This window comes from Sus scrofa, chromosome 5, assembly GCF_054392235.1.
Source record: "Sus scrofa isolate SSC_HxYL_T2T_F1_AM1 chromosome 5, Sscrofa_HxYL_maternal_Yorkshire_Landrace_v2.0, whole genome shotgun sequence".
Lineage (NCBI taxonomy): Eukaryota > Metazoa > Chordata > Mammalia > Artiodactyla > Suidae > Sus > Sus scrofa.
This window is the reverse complement of record NC_139387.1, coordinates 110,567,441-110,580,972: the sequence shown is the minus strand read 5'-3', so window position 1 is coordinate 110,580,972 and position 13,532 is coordinate 110,567,441. Positions and strand designations below refer to the sequence as shown.

Here is a 13,532-nt window from a genome sequence, read left to right as displayed (position 1 = left end):
TGTAAATATGGGCTCTACTATTTTGGTGTATTTCTGCTATTTTGGTGACTGAAGGTCAAAACCTTTGTAATTTTGGCTTTAGTAGAGTGTCCTAGTCCATCTGGAGTGACTCTCTCCCAATTCAGTGGTGATTTGATATATCTCTGATTTTCATGTCTCCTCAAATGTGTCATTTTAATAGTGGGAAGGATAGCAGAGGGTTTTCTAATACTTGTATCTCTTTTTGTACGTTGGTAAAATTAAGATCCAGCCAGTGGAGATGGACTGTCTTAAAGCCTATCTCTTAACGAGTGAAAAGAGGAGTCTTGACCTGAGTGTCCCATTTGTTGCTAACTCTTACCCGGGTCGCTGAGGAAACCTGGAGAGAGAAGACTGACTTGAACATCAAGTCCAAAGCTCCTTGTTTCCTAGAAACAAGCCGTGGCTTTGGAAGGGAGGATCAGTAAGGACGGAAGACGTTCCCGCCGTGCGCCCGCACCTGACGCCATCTTGGTGTTGTCTGATTCTCGTGTCAGTTGGGACTTAGTGGGTAAGGTCCCTCTGCTCTGACTCGGTCCGTGCTCTGTCACCAGGATAGGTTTAGAGATGTTAATACAGCTTTCCTTGTCTGGGGTGATGGATGATCCAGATATTCCTGTAAGCAAGTCCATTGCCGTGTGGTAAATTCAGCCAAGTGCGTTGTAATTTATATGTTTGACTTAAAGGGCTTTAAGACACACTATTTCTCTGATGTATAAAAAATATAATTTTGTATTTTCTATAGCATGTCTATTCTCCATTCCTACTGAGGGAGGAAGAAAAGGAGATTGGTGAGGATGGGAGAAGCTTACCTAGACTCCTTTTTACTTCGTTTACTTGTTTGTTTGTTTAGGAAGGCCTCATTAAAGTAAATATTTAGTCATGTGAAGGTCAGACTTCTTGTCAGTGCTGCTTTCCCTTCTCTCTGAGGTTTCTCTCCTCTTATAAAGTGACATCTTTTCTCATCTGTCAAATGACATCATCTGAGAGAGGAACACAATATGTCTAGGGAAATTGTCCTTAAGTTAATAGCAGGTGGCGTGGGAAATGCTCTCTGGTTTGCTTGCAACCGTCTGAATCCTCGCAGTTCTGTGCTGTGATGGCCCCACACAGCTGGCTCATTGGGCATGCGGTGCCACTTTGCGCAGACGAGGGCTTGCCGTGCTGTGTGGACACCCCCTGCTGGTAACCGTTGCCTAAACTCTCCACAGGTCTTGACCTAATGCCACCTCTGGGGAGCTCATCCCGTCAGCACTTTGGCTCATCCTCGCTGGGCACACAGGAACCCAAGATTCAGCTCTGATCGGGCGTCTGTCTCAAGCCCGATCTGGCTAAGCCTGTCCTGTTGCCACTTGCCCTCTACTCTGGCTATTAATATTGGCAGGGGCGCCCTGCTTTTTAGCCCTCCCACCTACCCAGTGGGAAAAGGGACACATGCCCTCTTTGCTTTCACCCTGATCTTCAACCTGTCTGAGGACTTTTCTTATCTAGTCGTCAAGTGTGAGAGTATTTCCATCTTGGATCCTGATGCTGTCTTCTCTTAGACTCACTCCCTTTGAATCTTCTTGCTTCCTTTAGGCTATGTGAACTTTTAAAAATTCTCACCGTCACAGGTAGTCTCTCTGGAAATATCTCCTGCATCGTCTGCATTGTATTCAATAGTACAAATCTATGCCGGGTTTTCAAGGGTTTTCCTTTGGTAGGTAAAAGGAAGCTTTTGCAGTCTGGTCTGGAAAATGCTTTTCCATCCAGTGAATGCTAGCTTTTGAGATTATTTTGTCACTGTGGAATTAAAAAATATTTGAAATAAAGTTGAGCGATTGCTCTCTGTTATGTGCTGAATTCTGTCTTCTTGAAATAACAAATGCCATTGTTTCAATGGATGAAGGAACCGTATGTCAACTAAGAAATAGAGATAGATAAGGACAGAATATGTTGTTTTAATATCTCAAAAATACACTCCAGCCTACATAAATACAGTGACCATATATTATGATTTTGAGAAATTCACAAGTTATTGTATTTCTTCCCTAGAATGTTGAAAACATTTTCTGATTCTGGTCTATTAAATCCCTCATGAAAGACCACTAGAAATGATTAGTTATTAATGAAAAACATTATTTGAGATACAAAATTGAATATGTATAACATGCATGATACTTTTTAATATAGAAACATACACTAAGATGTGCAGGATTGCTCATTGTGTAGAATGGAGATAATCTTACCTGATTTTTAAAATATTAATGTCAGGGTTTTTTGTTTTTTTTTTTTTAAATCTTTTTTTTGCCCTTTTTAGGGCCGCTTCTGCAGCAAATGGAGGTTCCCAGGCTAGGGGTCGAATCAGAGCTGTAGCCGCTGGACTATGCCACAGCCACAGCAATGCGGGATCCGAGCCGTGTCTGCGACCCACACCACAGCTCACGGCAACACCAGATCCCTAACCCATTGAGCGAGGCCAGGGATCGAACCTGCAACCTCGTGGTTCCTAGTCGGATTCGTTAACCACTGAGCCACGATGGGAACTCCAGTTTTGGTTTTTCAAGTTGTTTCTGAATTCATCAAGCAATACCCCTAAACTTCTCATTTTAATACAGGTATCCTTCTCCATTAAAATATTGATTAGTTGGTTTGCCAGAACCCTTCCACTGACCAGGAGTGAGTGTCTTACAAGGTATACATTTTGTCTTAGACTGAGGGAAAAAGTGCCTCTTTTTAACTTCCATTTACTGGTTCTAGTTCACGAATGTATTGTTTCATTTACTTATTCATTCAAAAGACATGTGAGTCCTGTCGCATTTCAGACTCAAATAGGTTTCAGGGACACAAAGACGTGTAAAACCCTGAGAATCTCAGAGTTGACCTTGGGACAGAGGCCTCCTGAGGGCACACGCGCTCACAGCCATACACGGTGGAACAGAAATGAAAGCGCCTCACCCCAGGATCCCCTTTCTGCGCAGGGCCTTCAGCCAGTCCACACACAGTATGGCTTCGAGGCTTCTTAATGTCTTGGCTATTTAGTTATTGACATCTTTACACTTAAAATGTAAAATTAGTAGTGGCAATTGTCCCAGGATGTGTTACCAGCAAAGAGGCTATGGTTTCCTTAGTTTCTACAACCAGAAGGCCTCCTGTTTCTGTGGTTTCAGCTTCAAGCAGCTTTATCATATTTTTGGCAGTGCTCATCTAATTTGGACGTACTCAACTTGATTTGAATAAATCTGAGTAAATCCCATAGATCTTGTTCTTTTGATTATCCTCTGACATCTTCAGCTAATTTTTGTTACGCAAAAACTGTGTGTCATTATAGCCCCTGCTTTCTAGGAGTATTTAATGGTGCAGGAGCGTAAAGGTCATTGAAAAGGTTAGGATATGAAGTTGTGTGATGATCGAGACCCAATTATGTCTCTATATGTATATGTGTGTATTACATGTGTCTTTGGATACTAGCATGTAATTTTATACCCAGCTATGCTAATTTCCAATTTTCTTACCAGTCATGCTAGCTATTCCTATTATTTAATCTTTAAATCAAAGAGGAGCACATCTAAATCTTTTAAGTCTAAGTATCCATTACTTAGAAATTGATTAGTACAACGCGTCTGAGACCTGTGTTTTCTAAAAATTCAGGTAGATCATGTCACTGATTAGTTGTATTTCTGGTTCGATCCCTGGCCTCACTCAGTGGATTAAGGATCTGGCATTGCCACAAGCTGTGACAGAGGTCACTGATGTGGCTCAGATCTGGCCTTGCCATGACTGGTGGTGTAGGCCAGCAGCTGCAGCTCCAGTTTGAGCCTTGGTCGGCAGGTGCAGCAGTAAAAAATCGACATGAAATGTTGTAGCTCCTCTCATCAAAGTGGGGTAAGGGACTCTACCCCCATTTTGCCTCTGAGCCGACTTTGACATTTACTTCTAGCGATAGGAGGTAAACATTCTAAGCGTTGTAGGCGGTGTAAGAATTCTAAGCATAGTAGTTTTCCTCCTTTCTGCTCTTGGCAACCCTGAGTGACCAAGCCTGGGCTTGCCTACTGGGCAGTGAACGGCACATGGCCCAGGTCCCCAGTCAACAGCACCCTAATTCCAGGCTCACTCAAATGAGTGAGCCATTGATCTCCAGCCCACTGCAGATACCCAGGTGAGGCCAGCCAAGGTCAAGCTAAGAGCTGCTCAGCTGATCTTAGCCCACAGTGTCAACCCACAGCATCATGAGCTACAAAGCAGTTGTTTCAGGTTACTAAATTGTTGATAGTGTGTTTAATACCAAATACTAACCGATACAGATATGCCCTGGATTTTCATAATAATGTTATAAAGTTTATTTCTGGGTAAGTTGTATTGTTAAATTTTCTTTTCCATAAACATTTTGAAATGTTACTGTTTGGAGGTAAATATAATTTTTCAGAAATTCATTTTATCCTGGCACTTATGCATGAATTGCAAAAGGATGCTTTATAATTCTTTTAACCAATGGATATACGTTAAGATCTAAGTAGATGCTGTTTGTTCTTTTTTAGGAAAATCATAGCTCATAGATCTTGGGCTTCTATTTTTAGCGAATTCTTTTCTGGGGTGGGCGCACTCGTGGCATATGGAAATTTCCAGGCTAAGGGTCAAATCAGAGCTGCAGCCGAGGGCCTACACCACAGCCACAGCAAGGCCAGATCCAAGCCGCGTCTGAGACCTACACCACAGCTCATGGCAATACCAGATCCTTAACCCACTGAGCGAGGCCAGGGATCGAACCCGCAACCTCATGGCTCCTAGTCAGATTTGTTTCCACTGCACCACGATGGGAACTCCTATTAGGGTATTATTATTTGTTCTTGTTACCTTTACCTGTAGCTGTTTAAGTTTGAGTGTAAATACCAGTTTATGAAATGATAATGACAGGGTGAAATTAGGAGAAAAATAGTGATAAATTGCTCATAAATTCTGAAAGCTGAATGTTGGCATCTTCTGAGTCCCAAGAGCTATGATCTCACACAGATGATCCACCCAAAATTTATCTTTATTTTTACGGCTGCATCTGCAGCATATGGAAGGTCCCAGGCTAGGGACTGCATTGGAGCTGTAGCTGCCAGCCTACAGCAAAGCCAGATCCGAGCCACATCTGCGACCTAACACCGTAGCTTGCAGCAGTCGATCCTTAACCACTGAGCAAAGCCAGGAATCAAACCTGCATTCTCATGGGCACCATATCATGTTCTTAACCCACTGGGCCACAGTGGGAACTCCCCAAATGTGTTATCTTTAAAGTGTTAAGGTACATATTGGAAATTTGATTTGTTTCAATTAAGACTATTGGTTTAACTCAATCTTTTGAAATTTTTAACTCCAAAAATAATTGAAAAACATTATCCTGGAAAATTTTGTAGTGGAAAGAATGTCACAGAGCTTTGTGTTTTTTTTTTGTTTTTTGTTTTTTGTTTTTTTTTGGTCTTTTTGCATTTTCTAGGGCCAAACCCTTGGCATAAGGTTCCCAGGCTAGGGGTCTAATCGGAGCTACAGCTGCTGGCCTACACCACAACCACAGCCACAGCAACATGGGATCCGAGCCCCGTCTGCAACCTACACCACAGCTCACGGCAATGCCAGATCCTTAACCCACTGAGCAAAGCCAGGGATCGAACCCACAACCTCATGGTTCCTAGTCGGATTTGTTAACCACTGAGCCACGATGGGAACTCCAGAGTTGTGAATTGCTGTAACAAAAAGTAAAATGATAAAAATGAAATTCTTACCATTATATTATTTTACTTTGGGGTACTATAGAACATTAAAATGGTAAGTTGAAAAGAGGAAAAATAAAGTTAATTATCTACTTTCTTTTCTGAAATAAATAGTTGAATATTAGAAATGGCTTTTAAAAAAATATCCCCAGATATTGTGGAATTAAGCATTTTAAAATTGAAATGGTTTGGATTGAAAATAAGAAATGTTAGTTTCAGAAAATAAGGTTTTACAGATCTTAAAGTGGTTTTAAATGTTTACTCTTTGGGCAGTGAAAGGCTAAGAATAGTTAAATTCTAATTGTTTAGTCTTCATATAGCATTATCGAATATTTAAAACTGTTTTTCTGGCTTTGCATTGAATATATTTTTTAACTTTTTTTAAACAAATACATTCATTTTGACAACCTAAAATATGAGATACCAACTAAGACAAGTTCAAACCTATGTGTTTTTGATAAATTTAGGGAGGAATTCACACGTGAAAGTTGGAACCTGACAGTTTTGCGTGCAAATTCTAGCCCTGCCGCTTATTAAGGGCGTAACATTGAATATATCATTTAAGCTTTCTGTGTTCCTTGTCTTTTCTCTCTAATATGGAGATTATCATATGACCTTCATGAAGTTTTCGTAAGGGTTAGATATCTTTTTTACCGTGTCTGGAATAAATGGAGCCTTTGATGAATAATAGTTATTGTTATAGACTCTACGATTTTAGTTTAAGCTTTCATTGAAATCCTAATTGTGGGATTTCTGTGTTATTTTTAGTGGTGATGATTGCATGGCATAAGGTTTCAACAAAATTTTTTTTAAAATATTAAGTCATTGATTCAGCAACTAAAATTATAATGTAATCAATTCTATTATTTTCAAATATTCAACAATACTTGTAATGGTGAATTTAAAATATCATCCTTCTGGTTCCTAACATTTCCTTTTGTCTGAATTTTGAATCATTACCTTTAGCTATATATAATATTTCTTGGATTTTTTAAGGACAAGAAGAAAACAAGGTTTTGGAAAAAGTCTGCCTTGGATAATCTTTTCTTCAGAGAATTAACCATATTAAATGTCCTTGCAAAAAAATTTAATACTCAGATGTAAAGCTGTGTCCTAAAACTGAGGGTAATGGGAAAGCTGTGTTATGTGCCTGAAAGATTTAGGTGGAAAATGGCCTTCCTCATGAAGTCCTACATTTATGATGCCACAGCGTTGGTGACATGTTTAATGACGCAAAGTTGATGAGTTTTCTTATTGTTACGTTGGCTTTTATTTCTAGTATATTTGTAGGAACAGAGATACAGAAGTGAAAAAATTCACAGTAGACACCAAATATATCTATGAATTTTGCCAAGACTAAAAACACATTCTGCGTTTTGGACAAAATACAATCCACATTTATTTCATGGGTTTAAGAATTTCAGGGGGTCACTTCTGTAGGAGAGTTCCAAGGGAGTTAGGCATCTGGCCTGTGATTTTTACTTTTGGCAGTGGCTTCTGAAATAAAACACAATAGCTTATAATATTTCAAAAAGTTATCCATCATTCACAGTGTAGAGCGCATTGCAGTATTTTAAGCTCTGGGGTATGGCTTCAAAAATTCGCTATTCATGGGAGGTGGAAGACATGAAAAGAAAGTGAAAGTAGGGGACGGAGGCTTAGAGGGGATTGAGTTCCATGTGGATGAAGAATCTGACTCAAAATACATGTGTTCCAGGAAGTGTTTCAGGAGGACGGCGTTGTTCACTGAGATTTCCAGAGGTTCAGTGAGAGCTCAGGTTCTCAGGACGTGTGGTGCAGACAGCCACCACGTTAAACTTAGTGTCTAAGCCTCCCAGCTCTGTACATACACAATGGATTTACCAGGAGAGCAGGGGAGAAAGCAGCTCTGCTGAAGACAGACTGGGAACTCACAGCCCTATTTTAGTACCACTGTCTCATCGTGGTTTTTCACACGGTGGGAATTCCGCTGCCAGAACGAGGGCAGCCTCTCTGCTTTCATTTCAGTCTGACCACTTTTCTTCAGGGAAAGCAAGAGCTCACAGATCACACGTTTGCTCATGCTGAACCCCAGGAAATATTTAAAGGGAAAAGCCTGCTACCTAAGCCTGCTTATCCACATAACAATAGCTGCTCTACCCACCCTCAAACCAATCCAAATAAAATCTTGCAAAATCTCATTAGGTATACAGTAAGGGCATATGCAGTGCTGAGCAGAGGCATTGCCCTGGATAATTCTGTTACGGTTTTCTACTTATAGAGATGCAAGCTTCTTTACCCCAGCCTAAAATCCTAAAGCTTTTGTGTTGATTGACTGGCATTACAAGGTATTTAGTATCATTACAACTAGAGAAAGTATAGATTTTTAGTCTATTGTTTCAATCCGTAAGGCTGTATCATTCACAATAAAATCTCTTCAGTCACCCCCAGTCCAAAGATGAGAAGAAGAAGTCGTTTTTCTAATTGGTTGAGATCTCTCTTCAGTCTTTCAGAGAGGAGACAAAAGTTGCAGTTCAGCTGTGATTTTCTTTAATCATGAAACCCTTAGTACGTCTTCGCATATTCATCAAGTTTCCTTTATGAATGTTCCCAACTTGGCAACTTAGAAATGATATTGTAAAACCCTGAAAATGATTATGGCAAACGTGTCTCAGAAGCAGGATAAAATGTAACTCCAGTCTTCGGAGTTTTCGGTTTTGTCAGGGAGAACTGTAGTCCATTGCGATAATGGTTTTATGACAGAGTAGTTTTCCAGGCTTGAGGAACGTCAGAGGTGGTTCTCTTGGAAGAGCAATATTTCGGGTAACAGCAAAGACTCAGTGGAGAAGCTTTGGAAGCAAGGGCTAAATTGATCATCTCCTCTGTGGTACCTCTCTTGATGGTCAAGACGGTGTTCAGAATGGACACTGCACCCAGTGTGAACTCCGACACGCCCGTCGTTCTCGTCTTTCTCATTTCCTTCTCTCGCTCCCACTGTCACCATGTCAGTTACTGTTTATGCTTCCTGGTATTTCCTCACAAGTTGAATCAGCTTCTCCTACCCAATGGAGCACATTTTAAATACATCCATGTTGATTAAAAATAATGTGGCTGATGCACCTGTGCTGGTAACGGACTAGACTCAAGGTAGGTCAGGTGGAACAGTGGGGTGGAGACTGTGGTGGGGAGGATGCTTCCCTTTTTGTTACCACAGACACACAATATGTATTTGCATGTGTATGTCCTTATGTATTTATGCACGTACCAGCTCTGGAATGATACATCAGAAATAGCAATGATCACCTCCAGAGAGAGAGAAGGAAGCTGAGAAATTGGGGGGTCAAGAGTACAAGTAGTCTTACTTTTATATAAAAATATTATTATACTGTTTTATATAATTTATATACATAAAGGTAAGGTGTGTATACACACACACACGCACACACCACACATGTATATATGAAACTGACAACACTTAGGACTCCAACCTTAACCGGAACCCAGATTGGGACTTGAATGCACGTGCCAAGACTTGAACCTACCCTAAACCCGCTTTGGGACTTGAACCCACCTGTCAGCCTCCTATCCAGTCAAAACCCAGACTGGGACTTGAACCCACAGTTTTTAAATTAGAATCATTCACCCAGTGTCTGGACTTAACTGAGGTTCAGATTCTTTGTGCCTCAGTGCAAATGGAATTCAGTGAGAGACAAAGTGATAGGCAAGAAATAGATTTATTAAGACGGTTCTGAGAGATACAGGCAGTGGAGGCTCAGTCCCAGGATTAGGTGGGCTACACTTTCACCATCCAAAGGAAGTGGGAAAAGACCGCCTCTTCCTTTCTCCAAGTGGTAGCTCCTTCTTCGGATCCGGTAAGAGAGTATTTGACCCTACAGGGTCAAACTAGGACTCTCAAGGTGCTTATTCAAGCCAGCAGAGGGCTGGTCCTTAAGGCTAATGACCTGAGGCATCTCTCCTGCTTTTGTTTGTGCTACACCTGCTTTGTTCAGATGGCTTTCCTGAGCAAGTGTTAGCTTATGGGGATCTCTCCACACTCCCTAGGTCTCCCTCTCTGTCTGCGGTCCCCTCCTGGGACGTCCCCAACTGCCTGTGTACCTGTCCTACTCCATTCCTATCATATGTGTGTATGACTGAGTAAATATGTTAAGTTAGTGCCTTAACATGCACATATGTTTACACACACACTTTGTATTGTTTAAATGTTTATTATGCAAGTTATTTAAAATCAAAGACTAGTAAAATGCTGCTGATGTTTAGAAAATAAATGTTAAATCCTTTGTCATACTTGAATTAGAAATAGCCATTTCCAAAGTTGTACTGAATGACAGACAATCCTGAGTATTCCAACAAGCAAAACTCTGTATTTTTCTAGTTGCTGGACAGTATTTCTATTTTGTTAACAAACATTTTCTTAAGTGCTTTCTGGGTATAGGAGGCAAGTTGTGAGTATTCAGTAAAGCACTATGACTTTGGAGTTGGAATAAATTGGCATTATTTTCTTGGAATAAAATACAGTCCTTCCAAGGCTTCATTTGACATTTAAATAGAAAGAAGTTAGTTTTTACTATCGAAATATTAGGCGAGGTTGTGAGTGCCTCAAGTCAGGTTTAAAATTTTAAATAGAACTCCGCAAGGGTTTCAAATTGAATGGGAAGGGCTGCTGGCGGTGTCTCTGGCAATTGTGAATGGCAGTGAACTCAGCATCTCAGTAATTCTTAGTCAGTCTGCTTTAATTGGCCTCTAACAGGGAAGTCAAGGGCTTGGTGATCAAAACTACCCTTCACAGAATATGGGTAAAGACCGTGACTCCAGTCTGGGTTATTTGGCTGCTTGGTACACTATTCATTTGATGTGTTTGTCGAGAAATGATGAAGAGCCATTTAAAAGCAGATAGCAGGAAATCTTTTTAAAACCTTTCTTGATCTCGGAGACATTTGTTTTGGACACTCATGTGTTTCAGCTTGATGCTGTTACCAACAACGAAAAATACACAACCTGCAAGCTGAGAGGGAAGTTTTATTTGGGGTGAAGTTAGGACTTAGGCCCTGGAGACAGCATCTCCGGGAGCCCTGAGAAAGGCTCTGAGGCGGTGAGGGAGGAGCTGGGATGTGCAGGGGGGTTTGCAGCAAAGGTCAGGGAGCAGGAACAAAAGAGGCCTGGGCTCCCTGAAACCGTCCCTTTGATGTGCACCCCAGCTCTCAGGGCCAGCATCCGGAGCTTTCCAGCCTGAGGAACTCCCCGCTCTCACCCGGAGGTGACTGTATTGGAGGATGACAGTGACATTCTTTATTCTTAACCTGCAGACTGGGCTGAAATGCCACCCAAAGAGGAAGGGGGGATGTCGGGAGATGATAAAGGGGAGGGGAGCTGCATGCAGCATATACACACTTGACAAAAGTCTGGCTGGTCTCCTGAAGGTCACGACCAGTCACGGGGAGCAGACATCACCATGAAGGATTTCAGGGTTTTTCTAGAAATGAGGAGATGCAAGAACTGGGCACATGAAACCTTCTGAAGACATCAGACTCTCCGAAGGCCCATTCTTCCGGTTTTCCCAGAGCTCACGGTGCCCACTCCTGGTCTCCAGCCCGAGCTCCCCCCAGGGGTGCTGCGGGTTTGTAGCTGAGTGGCTCATGTTTTACTCCATGTACACGCCTAAGGCAAGTGCCAGACTTGAGGTGACAATGCCATAAAACTGCCCCCTCTATAATAGAAAGTTAGCAAACGAGTGCAAAATCATATGGCTCTGTGGTGTTTATAGGTTTATAAATGATTAAAATGTTTCCTTGCTCAAAAAGAGGAACTCAAACTTTCTTCCCTTTTTTTTCCTTCTGTTTTGTGCAGATAGTTTTATATATTCGTCTGCATGTAACTCTTACGTAATCAGGACCAAAGAGAAGTTTTGTGACTTTTTGTCCAATTTTCTGTGTCGGGCATGACTAAAGAGGACAGTATTTAATGGGTTAAATTAGTAGCATTCACATTCTGATCAAATGCTAAGAAACCTGGGGTGATGTCTGCTGCACCCAGCTTGTGCGGCTCCCTTAAGAGCACATTAGGAAATGCTTCAGCATTGTCAACAGAGCTTCATACAGCACCCCGACGCTGCCCGAAAGATGACACCGTCATCCAGGTTCTTGCTCATGGCGCTGGAGGACTGAACTCTGCAAACACACTGGCAGCGAGCAAGCAGAGTCTTTATTAAAGAAAAGCAAATAGCTCCCAGGACAGCTGGGAGTGGGGAGAAGAGCCCCCCTTCTCTATTGTCCTGTAGGGGTTTTAATTCCTGAAAGATGGGGAGGTACCAACGTGGGGTCCAGAGAGAGGTGGTTTTCTTCCGTTGGCCTTGTTCAATTACCTATATCAGTCCTGGTCCAACAGGGTCCCCGAAGTCTCATGGTTTCTTGGTCCCTTTCTTCCGGTAAACTGCGTCACAGGGGGTTAGAGATTAATGTCCCTCTGGGTGTAGGTCCACTCCCTAGAGTAGACAAGACCTGTGGGGATGCTACTCCCTGGGGCCCTTAAGCCACACCTGTTCATCCGTGGCCACATCAGAGACGGCCTGGAAGCCCCTGCTCCCACACTGACGACCTGAGTTAATATTCTGCCTCACTGATAAAATAAAGCACATGATTAAATAACGTGAAATATGGCCCCTGGATAGCTTGAGCCTTTGCGACCTGCTGCATACGCAACAGGCTAAGTTAGAATTTCTGTTGCCTTCTGGCCAGATATCATGGAAGCCAATCTGGCTTTAAACTGTTGGGACTGGGGAAAGGGTGGCTTATGGAAAAAACAAAAACACAAAAACCTCCAAAAATCTTAGTGGAGGCTACAAAATCTCCTGGTACTTTAAATAATTTCCATGAAGTTTATTTCCTAGTCTACATTCTATTACCTATTATGTTGAAACGACATTATTCTACCAAAGAAGTTCATTTTTTGAGCCATTAGGAAAGCCATCATTCTCTTTCAAGGCTCATAGCAGTGTGAATAAATATTAGCTAGGACTTCCATCATGTTGATCAACTGATATATAAATTTTGTCTGTCTAAGAGTCCTCTTAAAACATACAATCAGAAGTCAAGAAGGAATTCCATACAAACCAAAAGATACTTTCCCACTGTCTCTTTCTGACATGTTTTCTAATTTTTCCAATGGATGATATTTTGACGATTGTTATTTTAAATAATAAGCAACTACCGCTCTTCGGAGGTTTCTCCAGATGTGGACACACATTAAAAAGAATTATGTTGCTATTCATGAGTCTGTGGAGGAGTACTGAATAAAGTAACAGTCTATTAATTTTCTTTTTTTTATATCATTATCACAATGTTTTTTAAATGCTTTCAAGTTAAGTCTGTAGAGAAGAGCAATTCATCAGGTGTCCCTGAAGAGCCTTTTGAACAAAGGAGAATGTGGTGTGACATTTTAATTACCTAAAGTTTAACGACAGAGCTGGTGCGATATCTTGAATCAGTTCTGCTTGTCAACAAGATGAATTTGCTTCCAGTTTTGCAATGCCAGAGAGTCTGGGGGGAAGGTGAACAGAAAGTTGGACAATCAACTGAAAGTCATGCTGAATCTACTCTGGCCAGTCTGTAGAATCTGTTGAATAACTTGAGAGTATTTCCTTTGGCTTGATGTTCTATTTGGAGATGGACCCAAAGTGAAAACATGTATTCAATTCATAATCCTTCCTGTAATCCCTCTTCGCAAAGTCCAATGAGTGTACCAAGCAAATGATAACAAAAAGTATTAAAAAGACAGCTTCATTATTCT

At 41.4% G+C, this 13,532-nt stretch overlaps 1 protein-coding gene across 30 annotated transcripts in view; it reads left to right on the top strand.

The window, feature by feature from the left end:
• The window catches only part of NAV3 (neuron navigator 3), a 602,126-nt gene that overhangs the window by 264,520 nt on the left and 324,074 nt on the right, over positions 1-13,532 (top strand). The window lies entirely within an intron of this gene.